General features: G+C 44.7%; 1 long non-coding RNA gene across 1 annotated transcript in view; it reads right to left on the reverse strand.

Moving 5' to 3' along the window:
* Nucleotides 1-390: 390 nt before the first annotated feature.
* The window catches only part of LOC135101104 (uncharacterized), a 189,559-nt gene continuing 168,547 nt past the window's right edge, over nucleotides 391-21,402 (reverse strand). Inside the window, exon 3 of the long non-coding RNA XR_010269025.1 lies at nucleotides 391-629. This is a non-coding gene — a long non-coding RNA (uncharacterized LOC135101104). The remainder of the gene's footprint in view (nucleotides 630-21,402) is intronic.

A 21,402-nucleotide genomic window follows, 5' to 3' on the forward strand; every position in this document is an offset into this window, starting at 1 on the left:
AGCTACTTCGAGGCCTACAATAGACGGACGGGAGCAGAAGCGAGGCTAATTGTGTGCTGACGAACCGTACGTGGATAGAGTCGACTAGGTGTGTGTGTGTGTGTGTGTGTGTGTGTGTGTGTATGTGTGTGTGTGTGTGTGTGTGTGTGTGTGTGTGTGTGTGTGTGTGTGTGTGTGTGTGTGTGTGTGTGTTGTGTGTGTGTGTGTCCTCAAAAATACGTACAGCAAGCCTTCATCGCTGGACCCTCACCAAAGCAGTCATAATAATCATCATCTTAGAACTACGCAAGCACGTCTGACTAATATTATTTTATCTTCATACGATGGAGAGAGAGAGAGAGAGAGAGAGAGAGAGAGAGAGAGAGAGAGAGAGAAATCCCTGGGCCGACATTTGGCGCTCCAGTAGTAGATTGTAAAAAGAAAGGACGAGAAGTGAATTGGAAGAAAAGAATCTGGGCAAAGCAATATGTCGGAGGATAGAGCTGTCAGGTGGCAGCTTCCCATATGAGAGACGATGAGGTTCGGGGGATAAAATCTTTATTGCTCGGGCCGAGATAACCTGACCAGTTGCCAGTCGCGGACGGGCGCTCATAGCCAGGCTCCGTTTTCCTCCAGTCCCTGGTGACCATCTAAAAAAAAAAAATAAGAGGGTAAGTTCCGAACCGAGGCTAGTAATCCCTCTCCCATTATCCATCTTTTTTATTTATCTATTTCTGATCGTATTCTAATGTAGTGTGTTAGTGAGGATATACACTACTTCTCAAGACACTAGGGAGAAGATAGCAGCCTTAATCTCCAGCTAGAAGTGCCCAAGACTCACTCTGTGTGCCTTGTTTGTTCTGATTTCTGGTATGGGATGTAAGAGTGTGCTTCCTTGATACATGCAGTGGGGAAATTACACACGAATGCATTGGTTAACCAGAAAGTAAAGGACATTATGCTCCTTGTGTGGATGTTAAAGGACTTACTTTAAAAAAAATATGGCAAAGATTTAAGACATTATAATAGAAGAGGAAGGAGTAAGGAGAAGAGAAAGAGAAGGAGGAGGAAAAGGAGGATGAGGATAAACTTCAAACCAAGGTATCTGTCCAGTTCCGACTCCCCTTACCAGTTAGTTTCTTTTGGGAGTGAGTAAGACTTAATTGTACAACCCGAGCACCGCCAAAATGTGGAGAATATTATAAGGTCTGTGTAAAACTAGAGAAGCCTTCTGGAAAAAGAAGTATATAATTTACCTGTCAGGCGGGGCTTGTATTCCAGGCGCGGACAATTGATTACTGCGAGGAGAAAAATTAGTTTCTGTCGTGCACTGGATGCATGAGGATGAAAAATACACTAAATAAATGTGGACATGGTGGCTGAAGGCACGCGTAAACACCAGCGCGCACACACACACACACACACACACACACACACACACACACACACACACACACATACACACACACACACTACAAGTTGCCTGAAGGAGATGATACGCTGCTACATAGTATCACACCCCAGCCTCCTCCATCCATCGCCGCCACCCCGCCACCAAAGATAGTCTCCTTACTATATCAATCCCCGCGGCCTAACCAGCAATTCCGGGCTTTGGTGGCTGATGGCTCTCCCCTCATATAAGGACGCAGGGGAAGCCCGCCTCTCAGCCTCGGCAAAAAGACAACTGGCACATCTTTCCAGCCTGCATCGAGGCCTTACACGTGGTGCGCCGCCCTCGATGATGACGCTATTCTGGCACGCAGGAGCCCCAGGACAGGTTCAATATTTCTTCGGCTCCCAGGAAGGTCACTGCCATTTTCGCCACAATGGAGATGTTATTGGTATTGATGCGGGGCCGGGGAGGGAGGCCGCGCTGGCTTAATTTTGGCTTCTGAGTCATCGCGAGGGACGTGGTGGCAAGTTAAGAGATTTATTTATGTCTTTGCGGCTCCTGAACGTCATCTGGCAGGTGCACGGTGCCTTTGTTCATTAACTCGTTGCTTTTTAATGCCCCGGAGTTATTAATGGGCTTGTCAACTGGGTCCCTAACTATTCCTGTGCTTATTTAGCCATGGATAATGTAAAGGGGAAGGAGACTCAACCTCCTCAGTGCCAGCGAGTGTAGGGCAGTGTATCCATGTTTTCTGTTATAAAGTATCAATGAAATTATGCTGAAATAAAACTTCAGAGTCAACGTTAGGAGGAAAAAGGACTACTGTGGTGAAATAGTGGTACTAAGAACACTGAATACAAGAATACACTGGCTATACTCACACACACGTTTGCTTTTACTTCACGATCGTGTGTGGGTTACTTGTCCCATAATGTGTTTCAATTTCTCCCGTTTCTTAATACAAATATACGTATTAGTTTTAAATTCCAAATCAGTATCAGTGTGAAGATTTAGAAAGCTCTGCAGCATGTGTATACCTTCGCTCGCATCTGTGTATCACTCAATGGCGTTACTCAAGACATGCTCGAGTACTTTCCCGTGTAACAAGAGCAGTACATGGTTCCCTAACAGGGCTGCCTCGCTGCTCCCTCGCCGTCCCTCGCCGCCCCTTCACGCCCACACAGTAAAAGCAGCCCCATGCACGCCCATGGAGACCCTCGCCGATAACATTACCATAAAACAGCCATATCCTCCCGTGACGACTGAGAACAAGAGAACCACGTGGCGTCGGCTCCTCTCGCACAAGACCAAACTGCCGCCGCTGCACACATCGGAAATCTGGTGCATGTCGACCGTCCTTGGAGTGAGTATTTACCTGCAGGGAACAGGGGAGGAAGGCCACCTGGCAGGAAGGAGGCTCTTGGCAGGGAGGCTTTGTCTGCGGCGTGTTCAGATCATCAAAGTATCCTGCTGCTCCCTTGGCCGCGCTCGCCTCAAGCTGGTGGTGGTCTTCGTCTCCAGTATTCATCCCCGAAGAGAAATTGGCTCACTTGTTGGCAGGGAAAATAATGTGATGAGAAAGGCGTAGTCATGCAGGCTTGGGGGACCGCGGGGCTGGCGTGTCACCGCGCAGGACGTGGTGGCCTCAAGGCTACCTCAGGTGCAAATTAGGTTCCGGGAGTACTGGCTGATGACTTACTGCGCCCAGGAGTCACCGGGAGGGCAGGTAGTGATTATATAATATTAGTTGATGCTTTAAAGATAATCATGAAGGAGGTAGATTAGCTAATTTCTCCTTAACTATTAGGTTTTTGTCTATTTTGTCATTGTATATCTCTTCACACGCTACGGCTCCATAGCTGCTGTCAAGCTTACATAATGCGCTGGTGTGATTCGCCTTTTCTCGCTTAATACTCAGTCTCTGCCTATGTATCGCTACGTATCTCTCCTCTACTCACAGTATCAACCCCTAAAGACAGCGGGTCCATAGTGGCCATAATGCACCGATATAACCTAGTTTTTTTTTTTTTTCTTTATTCCAAAGTCTCTGCCTTTTTATGACCACATACTCGTATCTTTCCTCTCCACACAGCATCACCCCTCTACACACCTAGGCTCCTTAGCGGCTATCAGGGCTTTTTATAATGCACCGACATTCCGACGAAGCCTCACCACGCTGAAGAAAACAATCAATTCATTCTAACAAACGTTCCCATTGAGCGCACTAACAGCCCCTGCCAGACGAGGCGTGGCAGCAGAAGTGGGAGCCGCGAGGATGGAATCAGCATCACCACTACCCTGCTGTATCTCTCGCCTCTCAGCACAGCCTCCCCATAAACCTTTTTATGCACGCACCTACTGCCATACACGGCCCGCCATGAAGCCATTCCTATGCCGGGCGCCTCTAGAAACCTCCTTCACACCGCCGCGCCGCCTCATCAGGTGGGCACGGGACAAGGGTGTCGTGTACCTGGCCTGGAGAATGAGGGGCGGGAGATGGGAATGAGTGGCGATGACTGCCGGGATGGAGCTGTACCGGGGAGGGTGGTGGGAGGCAGAGGTGCAGGGTGTGGGAGGCAGGGTTGTAGAAGTAGTATAATATAAGGGTGAGGGAGAAGGGAATGCAGGGGTGTTAAAATATAGGAATGACGGAGGAAGGAGTGCAGTTGTACTATGAGTGAAGATGGGAAGGACAGAAGGGAAGCAGGGAGCCAGGATATACGTGAAGGAGCGGGTTCGGAGGCTACAGTTGGTTTATCTATTTTTTTGTGAGCGCGACAGGCCATTAATAATATTTACTGTGGTCTGAACACCTGATTGCGAGATACGCTCCGCTTGGTGAGTGTCTGTTGATAGTGGGTGTGGTTAGGTTACATGCAAGTTTGCTTGAATAGTCATTTATTGATCATGCAAATCTATCGTTTACATGACGTGTGCGCAGGCGCGTTTCAACCAGCAGGCTCCGCACCGCCCCGGTTATCGCACCGTGCACACAAACGCGCCGCTCATTGTGGTGTTTTCAAGTACGCGTCTGCGAAATTAAGGCCAGCGGCAGCGGTCTCCGAGCCTCGCCTTAATACAATATGTATCTTGCATGTACTGATATAAATTCATGTTCCGCTACCCTAATAAGTATTTATTTGCATATAGATAAACCCATATATATAAATGCTGACGGTTACACACTGCAAATGCATTACTGTGACTGTATACATGTATATACATTAATTTACTTATATACTATAGTCTATTTACGCGACAGTCATATCACCAATGCAGGTTAGGGGTCGGCGGGGGATCAGTTACCCAACCCGGGACCGCGCGGCGCAGCAGAGGGAGGGGCGGAGTCACACCCAACCCCGCGATGACACCACGACCTTCTTGCGGAATTTAGGACGAGGAGCGGTCTTAAACAGACCAGGGAAAAGAGAAAGAAAGATAGAAGAAGAAATGACACATGAATACAAACCATGAAAACCGAACGTACAGAAAGAATGATAAATTTGAGAAACTGGTTATTGAAACTTCCAGACGAAACAAAAGTAGATGTATTACGACTTAACGACAGCTGGAGGGGCCTGCAGGTACACCGCACCGCGCAGCTCGCCGGCGGAACTCTGGCCGCACAACACCCGCCGCCGTGGTCGCGACCTAAAACACACTAAGAATCAACTCCCGACAAGCCTCACGCCGCTGTCCACACAAAGCCCCGAGACGCCGCCTCTACAGGGCAGTAGTAACGAACCCATTTAGCATAAGAGAATACATAGAACTAAACTGACATAGAGGTTATTTTCGCGAGGGAGACCATGTTGGCCAAGTTTAGGATCATCCAAAATTATGCAAACATGGCCTGAACACGGTCGGCAGGAGCTGCAGGAGACTTTAAGAGGCATCACTGCGTTCCTTGCCGCCGTGCAGGGGAACCAGGCGGCGGCTCCAATGGGCGGCAAACTGGTCTCTCCAGCGCGGCCCTAACCTGTAGCGTACTTGTAGGAGACGCGCGAATATTCATGAAGATATAATATAGACATTACTGAGGGGCTGAGCCTTCTTGCGCCTGCAGCCTCCACCCCCTCCTCCCTCCTCCCTGCCCCCTGTCTCTCTCTCTCTCTCTCTCTCTCTCTCTCTCTCTCTCTCTCTCTCTCTCTCTCTCTCTCTCTCTCTCTCTCTCCACGCCTTATCTGTACACCTCGCAGCCCTTCCCCTGCTTTCCCCATCCTTCCCAGTCACAACCATTCCCATTACTCTGATCCCTTCATCCAAACATTGCTATTTACACTGCACTTGCACACACACACACACACACACACACACACACACACACACACACACACACACTAGGATCTACAACGCACTCACTAAATATAATCTCGGCCATAAATATGCCTGAAATAATTTTGCATTTTGTTGGGACGCTTTCACGCTCGCCATAAAAAAAGACATTATGATTACAGATGATAGCAATTATCTGAGTTTAAAGCCCCACTGACTTTTTTATGTTTATTTACCTCTCAATATATTTTCGGACAAAACAAACTTTCTTTCCTAACCTTTTCTTGTTATTTTCCTGCTTGAAAACTTTAGGCTACGAACGAAACAAAGCAGTCTTGTCTGGCAGCGGGAAGGAAGGAGGGAGGGAGAGAGGGCGGGAGGAGGTAAGGAGGTAAGGAAGAGGGAGAAGAGGGAGAGGAAGGGAGGAAAGACATATACAAGAGGTTAAGGGGCAAGAATAAATACAAGCTAACAAGAGGAAAGTGTGAAAAAAAAGGAAATGTGAGTGGCGGGAGGCAAGGCGGCGGGCACTCAGGGGCGGCGGTTAGAGCTGCTGCGGGAGCTATCGGCGGGGCAGGTAAAGGCGGCGCGGCTCACGAGCAGCCCACTCAACACCGCCCCATATAGGCAGTCGAGGCACGGCCGCTGCAGACTCACGAACCAAGCGTGCGCGGGAACATTATATTACAGGCAAGATCTCCTGCATCACGACCACGTCCACGACACGACTACTTTTCACAGGCGACGCGGAAGCCTAATGGTGATATTTTGGCCGGGATGTGTGGCGGGTCGTAGGTTACACAGCGCGGCGTAATAATCCAGTCAGACACGAGCACAATTCCAACTCTTCTGAGGACAAAGGCCGGCCGGGAGTTGATAAGGAGCGTGAACGGAGACGTGCACCTTCTCTTCTCCTCAAAGCAGGCAGGAAAGAGCGCCTTTCTTACCACACCACCGCGACCTTTGGTCCAGTCTCCGGTTCTGCGTGGAGGAGAGGGTGCTTGCGTGCGTGCGTGCGTGCGTGTAAGTCAAGGTGCTGTACGCGTTCAAGAAGGCGCCGCAAAAAAAGGAAGAACGTTTACTGGACGACTTGTAACCGAGAAGGGAAAGTGCGTGTGCATTTTTCTCCCAGTAAGTACGGACATAAAGGCTTTTTGACCACTCACTGCGGCGCGGAAGAAACAGAAGAGACGTGTGTTTGTGCCGCGATCTATGACTGGTGGTCTGCGGTTACAACCACTAATATATTGCATTTCACCTTCATAAATAAAACATATCGATCACCGCCATCTGACATGCAAAGCGCGGCCGGCCATCACCTGCCTGAGAACGGCGGAAGGAAATACGTCTTACTCAGCGCTAAAATATGACGGGAACCTGAGAGGAGTCAGTAACGACACTCAGTCGCGCCATTACACAACGTGAGATTTATAAGCCTCGCGAGAATGCCGGAGCCCATTATGAATTTTGAGTTCAAATGGTAACTTTGTTCTCCGGTAAACATTTCACCACTCCTTTCTCCGCCAGATGAGGCGTTCGGAGCACGGCTAATCTATGCAGCGTGGCGAGGGACCTTTGCTTTCACGTACACTGTAATGTGACTTGGAGCAGAGCGAGGTGTTCGGAGCCAGATTGCTGAAATATTTTGGAATGTTTCGTCATTTATTCGTGAAATATACGGACATGAAAATAACACACTAATAATTAATATCTTACTCAAGAGATCCTTTCCCTATGACAAGCAGGAAGGAATGCTTCTCACTTCACCCCACAAGGCATGCTTCGTCTCGTTTAGAAAGACCTCAGTCAGATTTCATATCCATAAATTTAAACTACAAATTCAGTCCCTGTACACCCTTGCCAGGTATCGCACTCATTCTTAGGGCATGTAGGCCATCACACTGCAGCACATCAGAGGCCACTTACTCGCCCGGGCCAGCTACAATACATTCCTAGTGCAACAAACACACACATCCTGGTGATTACAACACCCTACGCGGCAGGTTCTCAGGCCGGACTAAACCGTTTGCTGTGTCCCAACGATAAAAACTCTCGAGAACTCTAGGCTGTGAAAGCGATTAACAAACAATTAGGAACTCGTTTCCAGCCCCGCGGGGTTTTCTCTATCAGTAATCACACTGTTTCTGTGGTATTTCTCGGCCCAATGACTTCATTATGCGGCTGCTGAGATACCGAGCGTCATTAGCTCAGCATTATCTTGTTTATTCCGACACCTCGCCCTGCCGTGTTTTTCTTGCTTACTTTTTCTACATCTTTTTTTTTTTTCCACCTCGTCGCCAAATCTGACCACTGTCCGGTGAAAGAAGGAACAGGATCGTGAAATTGACTCTCTCTCTCTCTCTCTCTCTCTCTCTCTCTCTCTCTCTCTCTCTCTCTCTCTCTCTCTCTCTCTCTCTCTCCTATAACAACTCTTTGCAGGTAATTAATGGTCGCCCCCCAAGGAACACGTTACCTTATCGGCCCGGCGCTGGGTACACGTCGGCGCGATACCCTGCATGTCGGGCAACCAGGCGGATGCAACGACGACCTCGACCTAGCACTTTCCCGACGCTCCGCTTGACTCGTCATTACCGAGGTGAGAACGAGCTGACGAGGATCCGGGACTCACTTTCTTGGGGACAAAATGGCTCGTGTGACTTAAATGTGCGACAGAAATTTGTATGGGAATTCTGGAACTCAGCGATTTATTAATTATATTGGTTTAATTGTATCTACAAAATTTAGGGATGTGAATGTGTAAGTGAAATTGAAGTAAAAATCCTGCGTATATGCAAGAAAATTAAGAGACATTAGCTTTGCATTCTTATTTGTATATCAAACTGAATTACTTCCAAATACTAACGTAAATATACTAATGAATAAATAGAAAGGCGGCATGCGCACATACATCAGAGAAATATGCAGGACGGAGTAACTCAAAATTCTCGAGATATCGCGAACTAATTGATTCAGTGAGTGACGTCAGTTTCGTGCATTCCTCAGCCGTGAACACAGGCGAAGAGTGACACCCGGACACAGACTCCCCATTAAGCCTCGTGTCTCCCCACAACACGCGTATCTCTTAATTGAGAGAAAATTACTGGTTAAGATTTTGTTTTTTGCTTTATGAGCGTAATGAAAAAAAAAAAAAATCCGGATATAATTGATTTAACCAGTTTGTTTCGTGCTTCAGCAAAATTCATTTCACAGTTTTTTGATCCGTCTTCGATCGCAGCGGAGGAGACGTGGAGGTGATGAAGAAACACGACAGAGGGAGGGAGGGAGGGAGGGAGTGCAGTGCAGTGCAGCCAACACCCAAGTCCTGGGCCTGGGTGATGAGGGGAGGCGAGCAGGGCGTGACGTGGAGGTGTGGCGGGAGGGTGGTGGTTGACTGACGACAGGAAATCTACTCAACACTAACGATTAATTTCATATCCACCAGTAGTAAGACGGACATGAGAGAAAAAAAAAAACCTCCAATTCTTAATGATTTGTTTAGGTGTAGTTACGTGTATGAAAAAATCCTACAGAAAGAGCAACAGAAGCTAATTTTTGATGACTGCTGGAACCAAAAACAATTTTCAGCAAACACGGACAGAAGCCGAGGTGGAAAAATGTCGGAGAATGTGTGGAAGAAGCGGCGCTCACTCAAGCAAGAGGAGGAATTAGGAGCGCTCGATTGATTATTTATTTATTTTTTTTTACGCCGACCGTCTGCTTCTGAAGGGCGTCGTATTTTAATGCTAATGACTGACAACAACATGATCACGGGCATGAGAGTCTTCCCCGGCAAATACTCCAGCGCGAGGCACAAATAGGCGGAGACCGGCAGATGAGCAAAGTCACTCCACCTCAAAAGTGAAGAAAAGTTTGCACCTTCCACCTGAAGAATGTGAGCAGAACCGATCAATTATAACGTCTAAGAACAGACTTGTGGCTCAGCGGGTCAAGCAAACAGGCTGTAACTCACGCCACACACCGCGCAAGACGCCTAATTATCAATAACCAAGGAGAGACTTCAGACGCCCTTAGTGTTCTTCAGAGTTCGTCATTTTCGTCAGCAAGGCACGAAGTCCACCTCGGGGCACACCATCAGCTACCTGGGTTTATGATTCCGCCTCGGGAAGCTTGACCAGCCGGCCGGACCATCACGACCCGCCGAGAGGGAGCAGAGAGGAGCACCAGCCGCTAACAACCCACGACATCACTCATAAATCAGTAATTTCCGCGGATACGAAGCTCAGTTTTTTTTTTTTTTTATGCCGCCACAATGTTAACTGCACACGTATGAGACACATTTTATATTTAACTCACTTAAATATTCTGAGTGATCCGCCCTCCGGCTCTCCCTTTATGGGCACGGGGAGGCGAGGACACTTGACAGACTGGCGGAGAGCAACACTCGTCTCATATTTCGAGGATCAAGAGACAAGATGGATGAAAATCTCGACTTGAGTGATAGGTAAGAAAAAAAAATAAGGTTCACATCCTTCGTATCATCAAACGATGTCTGTAACCAGATCTGACGGCGGACGTGCGTGTGATACCTGATGAAAATGTGTGTGTGTGTGTGTGTGTGTGTGTGTGTGTGTGTGTGTGTGTGTGTGTGTGTGTGTGCTCCTCCCCGTTCCTCTCCTCACAAGTATCAGTCCACACAGCTGTCGCCGCCCGCAGAGGGGCACACACCCCTACCAGCAGCGGGTCTTTCCTTCCCCCTTCAAGAGGTGGCGACGGCCGCACCACCTTATGCGTTCACCTGTAAATCTTGGCGTCTCGTAAATCACCCGTCTGCGTCCTCTAGCCAGCGCGGGGGACGACTAGAGGTGGTGGTGGTGGGGAAGGCCAGAGGACGTCCTGACCCCCGCCCTCGACCCTCTTTACTGGAGGTCATGTCACAAGAGATCACAAAGGAACACAGATGAAGAACAATCAGCGTGGTGGTGTTGCTCTTACTCCTCGTTCTCCTCCTCCCACTCTTCTTCTTTCTCCTCCTCCCTGCACACTATCATGACTTTAAGTATTTCGACGAGTTGGGTTTTTCTTGGTCTAATTGAAAGTTACGATCCATTAAGTACATAATATATACTATATTTACTTAACATTAGCATATATATTAACGCCGTTTGTTGTGCTGCTTCGCTTACACTATCACTATACGCATTTGTGAAAATGAATTTATAGTGATGAATATACGTAAATATGAAAGCTTATAGATGTGGATATGTCATGGACTATTGCGATATACTATATGCATGAAGGTCGACTGTTGTAAATATATGTCTATGTGGAAACCTACTGTGAAATTGATGCAGCCATTCGAGTAAACAGCAATCAGTTGTTTTTCAGTCACTGTTAAGTAACTGCTTTGGTGAAAGACCCTTTTTCTTATTTTTATGTTGCTCTTGTATTGGAAAAACTTAAAACTGAAATCGAGTTACTTCTCTTTAAGTGTTTTTTCAATGCGAAAGCACAGCAAACATGATTCACAAATAATATTATCTATTTTGCATATTTGCTTTCTAGTTCAACATTTCAAATTTATTATACTTGTCCTCATTTCTCCTTGGACTGTTTTCCTTCACGTTCTCCATCCTCCTCTTTCATTCCCTGTTCTCTTTGACAAAATACAAGCTTCGTTCTTAATCATCCCTACCCAAGCCATCCTCTCCTCCCTGCATGCTCAACCGCGGCCACATGTGGTATCAGATATCAGCCCAACCCGTGGAGGTGACCAGGCAGTTAGTTTCCCAGCCAGCACTTGATGTAATCTTATATAAGCCAACGTTTGAGGTTCATGCCTTCAGCTGTCATGGGAGTACCAGACTGCTAATAACAAGGTGACGCTAAGTAAACCTAGACGTTAATGAGCAAAAATAACAGTAACAGATTTCAGTTATCTTATCACTTCTTATGCTTTCTATAGCGTCACTCAAGATCATACTCTAAACTCGTACCACGATGTTTTACTAAGTTTGAAGCGACCAATAGCGTTCGAAGGGTTAAGCAAAGATCCCGGGAAGTCCCTGCGGCACGCGCCGGATCTTCCCTCGAGGGGTCCCGGCATATCCCCTGTTCCTCGCCACGAACATGCCTGGCCGCCACTTCAAACGCCCCGCTAATGGTATCATCAGCCGCCCCTTCCCAACGACGCGGCGTCTCCTCGCGCTCCACGTCATAATTGTTCACCTCCATCTGATTTTACTGATCGTCCCTTCATCATAATGGCGGCGTGAGTGTGTGCTGAAGGGCGGGGATGTGGCATATCTCTCAAGGGTGCATGGGCGTGGTTGTGCCCTAATTCACTCCCGATGAGACTGCGGCTAACATCGCCTGCTTTCGTGGGGATTTATTGTTATGGGCACTATGACAGCTGTGCGTTTTTGCTCATCCGTTTTCTTTACCTGCCGTGCTCACGCTAACCTCTGCCTCCGCACGTCCGGCCCGACAGAGCCAGGGCGGCGAACCACATGGCGGTGCATCAATTTCCTTAATGGTTCACGAAATAATGAGAACGGACCTAATTATGAAATCTTACGCGTAGATTAATTATGAGATCTTACGCCCATAAATTATAAGAGATGGATAGATACGATGATTAGAACTGAGCAGCGGAGTGAGTCGGCTAAAAACATAATAAAAAGAACTCAGCTGAGCATCATATACAACGCTAAAGGATTGAAACGTGACGCGATTCTTTATTTGAGACACAATGCATCTCCTTTTTGTTCGTGGTTGCCTCTAGGAAAAAAAATATTCATCATAACTTATAAAACGTAATAATTTGTTAAAGCATAAAGGTAAATTACAGCAGAGTACAGTAATACATAATGGAAACGAAGACTTACATACTCCTTCATGGCGATGTCAGGCACCTGAAAAGAAGAAAAAAAAAAAAAAAGGATGGAGAAATAACACATACTAAATTTAGAACCTAAAAACTGCGAACTTCACGGACAGGATAAAAAAAAAAAAAAAATAAATAAAAAAAATAATAATAATGACCATTGGATTCTTACTATATTCATCTTGCAGAACTTGACAAAATTAAAACAAGAAAGCCAAATACAGATAGTCAGATTACCAGATAAATAAAAAGACGAACAGACAAACACATGGATCATTGAGTATAATTGACCACAGCACAATTACAAACATGTACACTCATTATATCAAAACATCATAATAAATAACCTGAACTCAATACAAAATAAATACAACTGCATTTCCTCATCATTAAAATCCTGACATGCCAAGCCTCAGTAGTGTGGAGAAGGGAATGGCCCAGCACACGCACCGGACACGGCCACGTACTGCCCACTACACTCCCACAGTGCAAATATCACAGCTTCATCTCTTCTCCTTAGGTATTCAAGCATCATTATCCCTCCTCTCTCTCTCTCTCTCTCTCTCTCTCTCTCTCTCTCTCTCTCTCTCTCTCTCTCTCTCTCTCTCTCTCTCTCTCTCTCTCTCTCTCTCTTGTCTATCATCACCTTCTCGCATTGTTCTTCCCTTAACTTCAATCTTCTTTAATTTTTAACGACCGTTTTTTACTCTATTCGGGGACCGGCACCTCAGTGGGCCTTTTTTTTTATTATAATTTAGTTGCCCTTGGCCGGTGCCCCTCCCACATAAAAAAAAAAAAATAATAATAATAAAAAAATATAATAAAAAATCTCATCACACACACACACACACACACACACACACACACACACACACACACACATACACACGCACACATATCAACACACAAGGCCACCCAGTTGACACCACCTCATCAAATTCCACTCCTAACTTACCCACATCCCTTCCTCACTCCCTCCGTTCATTATGTTTGTAAAGAGAGCCGTAGAAAGTCACACGAAGAGAAGAAAGGTGAAGCAGGAACCTAATCCCCGAATTCTGCCCTGAGTGGATTGAGACACCTCCCGGGCCGCAAGTGCGGGAGGACCGCCGACGTGCGTGACTAATGAGGTAGCTGTACCTATGTAGCCTGCAGGGTATCTCGTCTTGTGGGGAGCTGAAGCGAACGGCTCTTAGTAAATCGCTGTGGCATACTCGCTTGAGACAGGACTTGCACACCAGCCTCTTTCTTGTACTTCGCAGGATGGACTGAGCGAGAACCTACTCTTACAACAGGAAATAAGCGAGTGATACCTAGTAATTCTAGAGGACGTGTCAACCTTTTGCTTTTTACGGTGTCCAGAGGAATGATAGCAGCAAAGTGCCGACTATCCCATGAAATGAAGGTAGCTTTTCCGATACTTCTACCTTCTGTACTGGATCTTTTTCTTCCTCTAGTGTATGTAGTTAGTGGAGCGTGTAGACTACTGGAGAGACACTCATCGGCTTGTTTCTCTCTTTCTCATTTTCTTTTGTAAAAGGAATAGGTGATAAGAAGTGTTTTTTTTTTTCTTACGAACACTAAATAATGACAAAATGACAACAATCCAGTGTGAAAAGTAATAGAAAGCATAATGTCTGACTCTTTTCTTACGTAGTAGTGGAAGTAGTAGTAGTAGTAGTGGTAGTAGTAGTAGTAGTAGTAGTGGTAGTAGTAGTAGTAGTAGTAGTAGTAGTAGTAGCAGTAGTAGTAGTAGTAGTAGTAGTAGTAGTAGTAGTAGTAGTAGTAGTAGTAGTAGTAGTAGTAGTAGTAGCAGTAGTAGTGCAATGCATGCCTGGCAACAGTAATGAGATTTTCTGAATGATGTGATTAGAATGATAAACAATAAGTATCAAAAGTGTTATTTAGAACTTGACTTCTCTATATCTTCTTTCTCTTGTGTTCTCATCTGTCCTCCCCTTCCCCCTCCTCCTCCTCCTCCTCCTCCTCCTCCTCCTCCTCCTCCCTTGCGCGTTCGTTCACTTTTTGCATCTGCGTTACCTGTTTCCAGTGTTCCTTCATTATCTCAGTCAATAAATTCGTCAAATGTTCGTCGGTTCCTTTCATATTCGCTAACATGTTTTTTTTTTTTTTTCACTCTTCTTTATCTACTTTTTCTCCTTCTTCCTCTTCATTCTCGCCTCACACATTCTGGCGAGACACACGGGAGAATTTACTGTCCCGCCGTAATTAATCAATTTCTCTGGGTGGCCCGAACGCACATGATTCGGGATTTATTAAGTCAATTACATTTCTTGCTCCCGGTTCGTACAGGTGTTATGACCTCCAGGTAATTTAGGAGCAAATTAAGACCAGACTTCGATTTTGTGTGGAGGCATATTCCGGGCTGGTTGTGGGCGCCATCCATCTGCCCCGCTGTGCCTGGACGGCTGGCTGACTGGCTAGCTCTGCTGGAGGCTGTGGCGTGCATGATAATGAACGGTGCTGGTAATACATTGATGACTGTAATAAACACAGCCGCAGGGAATGTCAGCTACTCAGCGTCGTCATCTGAATGCTGACTTATGCACGGCAGCCTGAAGAGAGCGACGCTGCATTGATAACTGACAGCCGTGTTTGTAAGGCGTATCGCTAAAAAAAAAAATAGAACGAGAAGGCGATGCATGATTATGGCTCAGATAAAATGTCTCTGCAAGCTTCGTAAGTATCTGTAGATAATTGCCTGAGCTAAAAAATGGTTGTCGTTTCTAAGTGGTCGCAATAATTGAGTGTGTTCATTGCATCACCATCACCGCCGACGTGAGGAACATTGATGGCTCAGTGATAGGATTTATCTGACTGGAACGTCAGTACAAATTAGAATCAAATCACTGTCTCGATGTTTGATTAGGTCTACGAGACTTCCAGGAATAAGTACTAATATTTCTTAGTCTTTATCTTTCTTACTATTCCTTTGGGTACAAAACGAAGGTCTTCAATGTTTCATCAGCGTCTAATCTTTTATTACGACGGTATACTTTGGAGTAGTACAACAGTGCTAGTTATGACTTGCTGAGCGTTCAATATAGGCCGGGTTGGGGTGTGTGCTAGCCGCCGTCCTTCTTTTTATCTGCCAAAGCCAAACTTATCCATAGTCCCGGCCCGCCCCTGGCCCGGCCCACGAGGTTGTTCCTCCGCGGCACCATTGTCTTTCCGTTGGCTTTCCTCCTAGGCTGGAGGAGTGACGAGGCCCTGGCTTCTGCCGCAGAGCATCGCAAGGTGATCAATGATGCTGGGATCCTCACAGGCGCCGCCATTTATCTCCCGGTCTGGTGCGTTATGGTAATGACCTGATATGAATGGATCGATCGGATGTTTGATGAATTGATTCCGATTGAGAGATCACCTTGATGGATTACGAGGCTACATTAGCGACGTGAGCAGACTTATCATCGACCTCCGCGCCTCTTGTTTTTCCATTTCCCTTCTTTGAATCTTACTACTTGTGGATTCGCGGGGTGAGGATTCGCCCCTTTGTTGATTGGGGGTAATGGTGACCACCGAGTCTAAAAAAGGGACATCTAGAGAGGCTCTCCCAGGGCTGAGTTGAGAATGATGCAAATGTTCTCTGTGGAACTCGTCCCGGGCAGAGGGACAAGTGACGCTGACTAGGAGAGGAATTAGTTGAGGATCGATGTTCGTGGGGACCTTTGAGACAGGTTGAGAGATCATGGTGGCTCGAGGGGCGCCTGGCATTCATCCCCACAACACGCGCCGCACCGAGGAATGATTCGATCTGCCAAGAGGGAGATGCTATCGAGCTGAACGACTGGATGCGCCTTGACTGCCGAAGGTAAATAATGGCTGATTTTTAGTCGGTAACAAAGATGTCGGCGCCGAGCCATGGAGATTAATTGCCACTGAGGATGAACGACGCCTGTTTAATTCTTCTTTATCGAAAGGAATGCAATCAAGGAACCTTTGCTGCGATCTAAGTGAGAAGAAAACACGTCAATTACGCGAGGCGATCCCGGAATGTTCCCAGGAGACAAGAGCAGCGTGAAGTCCGGGGAAAGAAGGCGTTGAGAGACGGTGTTGGTTCTCAGAGCGAGGGGTGAACAAACAGAAAAAAAGAAAGTAGGAAAATAAAAGCGAAAAAAAAAAAAAAACATATCGAGACACAAATGAAGCAAACCTTAGGGAAGAGAAGGCGTTGCAAATGTGATTAAATGAGGAAGCAAATGAGAGAACACAAGGTATGTGGAGGTGAATTCAGAACCAAGATACATTGATATAACTCACAGCAAGCAGTTAATCTCCTGGACTAATAAATAATTAAACACTCGATTTTTTAACAGGTGATTAGCATGATGCGGGCGACATGCTGCATAAATCGCACATAGGAATCTTCCCTTGAGTGGTATTGGCAGCGAGCTTTTCCCTCTACACCAACACACAAACACGGTGCGTGTCCGCGGCCTGCTGCGGGCGTGAGCTTCGTGCGGTATAATGATCACGACTACGAAGCACAAGATTACACTTGAGGCAACTTAATTATACAGAAAATTAAGTTGCACAGTCAGTAATGGCCAAGTGAGGAAGGGAGAGTCTTGCCTAACGAGGACCCGCCGCCGCTGTACCGCCCACCACCTCTACCACCACCACCACCACCACCACCACTGCTGCTATCACCTCACATTCTGTTAAGGAGGTTAGAATAACCCTAAAAAAATCTGATCCAATGTGCTTATAACTTTTACAAACGTTAGGTGGCCTTACACGTAATATTCCCATTTTTTTTAAAGTTTGCTTGTACACTTTTTTTTTATGAATTTCTTTTCTTTTTTTTTTTTTTTTTTGAAAATGTCAGAATTTCCAGATTTGAAAATCTGTAACAGAATTTTCATGTTTTTCATTATATATATATATATATATATATATATATATATATATATATATATATATATATATATATATATATATATATATATATATATATATATATATATATATATATATATATATATATATATATATATATATATATATATATATATATATATATATATATATATATATATATATATATATATATATATATATATATATATATATATATATATATATATATATATATATATATATATATATATATATATATATATATATATATATATATATATATATATATATATATATATATATATATATATATATATATATATATATATATATATATATATATATATATATATATATATATATATATGTTTTTTTTCCCCTTTTGGCATTTGATTCTCTGAGATATACTAAACAATTCTGTGGTCATACATTTTTCCTTCAGGCATTATAAGATTTTTGGCAACTTTTTTCATAATACGTAAGTATATTTTTTTCCCTTTCTTCAGACATATTACGTTTTTATTACACATATTGTTATTTCTCAACTACATTGTAAGTTTCTCTTTCCAGGAAAAAATAAATAAATAAAAATTGGTTAGTAACTTTGGGAGCAGATGCAGTTTGAATAAATAGAGAAGATAATTCTGAGATACGAGCTTTGTGTCAATACCCCCACTTAGCAGTTGTTAATGACCTCTTGCACTGTAACTATCATAGCGATCAATTCCCTCCACCTTCCTCTTCTTTCTTGAGGCCTTTTTTCTGGCCTCCTTAAAGCGAGAGCCAGTAGATAAATGACTTAAGGAATCGGAGGGAACGTGACGCTTCAATCCAATTCCTTCACGGTCCTCCAAGCAGTGTTCCTGGCTGTTAAGCGTAAGTGAATGCTTCATTTTTTTTTATCGCTTGAGTCTGATTCTTTCATTAGGCGATGGGATAAAAAGTGCAGCTGCCTCCAATTACTGCTGCTGAAGACTTGATTACCGCTAATAGAGACTTCTATACTGTATAAATGTATGACAATATGTATTTAGACGCACATTTGTTGGAGGTCAAAAAAAAAAAGGGGTCCACCATCCAAAGCCAGGGAGAAAAGAGCCAGTAAAGTGTGTGGTGTAAAGAAGTGAACGAGGAATTATTACTTATTTTTTTCATTTATTTATTCACTTATTTTATTTATTTATGTATTTATTATTATTATTATTTTTTTTTTTTCACTGAGTTACTGAGTCCAGAGAGGCTGCGTATCACCCTAGGCGACAACTGTAATTCACCGCCGGGCAAAAAATGCTGCAGGAGGCGGAGGACGCAAAGCAGGAATACATATACAAAGGAATGCAAAGGAAGACAAAATAATAACATATCCTGAGATCCTTACAGGGCTGTTTGTGCAATTATTGTACACTAACCGCTAATAGGAGAGGCAAGATAGCAAAGTATGAGGAGAAGGAGAAGGTGAGAAAGAAGGTCACAACAGGCAAGGCATGGTTAGACTGACAAACAAGAACGCAGATCTCCACACTACATACACCCCCCCCCCTCCTCCCTTGTTATATCCTGCAATCTTTCCTCCAGTCCGCACCTTTCAGACCCACAAGAGTAACCAAGACTAACTCACCACCATCGTCCCCCTACAGTAGACATTTCACCACCGCTGCTGCCGCCCCATGCACACAGCTGTCCGGGAGCCCATCCTGCGTACAGCCATGGGTCAGTCGTACTACCATTAGGGCCATTAGAGGCATGAGGTAATGGGCTAGTGGGTCCATTCTCAAGGCACTCATATTAACTAGTACAATTAAATTAACTACTGATATAGTCATAAATCTGAATGGCCATTAAAGTGAAGATGCAGCATGAGATTAACTTGCGCGCACGCACGCACGCACACACACACACACACACACACACACACACACACACACACACACACACACACACACACACACACACACAGTAAGTATTAAAGATAAATCTAATATATGGCTTAATTGTGGTTCTGTTGATACACGTGCACGGGAGGAGCAGGAGGAGGAGGAGGAGGAGGAGGAGTAGGAGAACAAGTAAGGCTAAAAACATAAATCATAACTAAGAACATAAATACCAAACACGTCTACCGAAGTTATTTCTCGCATAATTCGCTTCCTAATTGACACGTTACTTATAGAGTTGACCACAAAGGAACACAAAGGAACAACTAGCAGCAGCAGCAGACGTGGTGGCCCTCAGGAGGCTGCTTGCGATAAATCACACGATCTGATCTTAAATAATCACCGCCACTGGCTTCCTTGAATGTACCTGCAGGATCTATCTCATCAATTAAGGGGGTATTTAAAAACAAAGTTATATTGTAATGGGTAGATAGTTATGTGTTCTCCCGTGCGTCTGTGTACTTTATGGCGAAGATAATGTAGGTTTAATATAGTAGTGATACAGACTAATAGTCATGTAATATAGGAGAGTAAATAAGACGAGGAACTGGAAATAATCTCTCTCTCTCTCTCTCTCTCTCTCTCTCTCTCTCTCTCTCTCTCTCTCTCTCTCTCTCTCTCTCTCTCTCTCTCTCTCTCAAACAACAAAAAAGAAAACTGGCAGAGGGTTATCGACGAAATAAAGAAGAGTCCCGCCAAACACTTTCGTAGCGAGGAATAAAGAAAAAAAGTCAACACGGATACAATGGTCATTTTATGGTCCGCCTGGTGACATGGTAACACTTTGAGGCAGGGGTGATGGGAAGAAGCATGAAATACAGAGTGGTGAAAGGAGTGCACCAGCTGAAGGGAGGTGACGGAGAGAGCTTATGACCTAAAGGGAAGCTGTGGGCGTGTGTGTGGGAGGTAACGAGGAAGGGCGTGTGACCTGACAGAACGTAAAGTGTAAAGTTATGATTGAATCTAGGTGAATGGGTTCTGTGGTCGAAAGGATCAGTAAGGTAAACGGTATAGATGGAAGGTGAATGTGCTTATGACGGCTTACAGAGGAGGTGAAGACGAGGCGCGGTTGAATGCGCTAAGTGATGGTCAAACTAGAGTGAGGAGGACTTGACACTGGTAATTGTGAATGTTGTACAGGATTTTCTTTACAATACACTGAGGAGAGGATTTTTTTTCTCGAGGAAAGGAAGAATTGGACTTTACACTAACGACAGTCTATGTGTGCATATTGTAAATCAAGTCTGTGTAATGAAATCTATTTTTTTTTTTTTTTTTGTGGGAGAGAAAGAAACTTACATCAGGGTATTACAAAGAACGATCCTCCACAAATATACTTGGGATTTTTTTTTTATTGTAATTTCCATGTCTACCTTACAGGGAAAAGATGCAATATCACTTTTTTCATTAAACAATGTTTTCATTAATATTTTATACAGTAATCAAACTAGAAAGAGTGAGACTGGTGAGCAGAAATGAGGTCAAGAATGTGTGGCAGTTTCCACGTTCGCCTAAGAATGACAGGCTGGAATATAACTTTTCATTTCACAATCACTTGGCTAATACCTTCATGTAGCGATCAAATTTGAAAGGTGAGACTAGTGAATGGGAACAAATTTCAGAACATATATATATAGCAATTTCTATATTTACCTAGGGAAAGAACACGCTGCCACGTCGCTTTTCATATCACAATCTCTGTGTAAATATGTTCATGCAGTGATCAAACTAGAAAGCTGAGATTAGTGAGTGGGAAAAAAATACTTAAGAATACTTGGCAATTTCCATGTCCGTAGTGGTGCTTCTCATCCCACAATCACACGCCATTCTGCCCACGGGCGTCAAGAAAGTCAAGCCGGTTTGAAGGAAGGACGCTGATACACAGAATTTCATGTGTAGCTCCAGTAAAGTCTAGCACGCAATTGTCGTTTCCTGGGCTTGCTGACTTTTCTATTTTGATAACTGAGGCCTGGGAATAGAATGTCCAAACTAACCTATAAAATTCTGATCAGGATTAAATGAGGTTAATGCCTGCAGTAAGTAAGGAAATAAATATTGAGGAAGGTTATGGCCGAGCGGATCAAGCCAGGTAGCTGCTG

The sequence above is a fragment of the Scylla paramamosain genome, chromosome 6 (assembly GCF_035594125.1).
Source record: "Scylla paramamosain isolate STU-SP2022 chromosome 6, ASM3559412v1, whole genome shotgun sequence".
Classification (NCBI taxonomy): domain Eukaryota; kingdom Metazoa; phylum Arthropoda; class Malacostraca; order Decapoda; family Portunidae; genus Scylla; species Scylla paramamosain.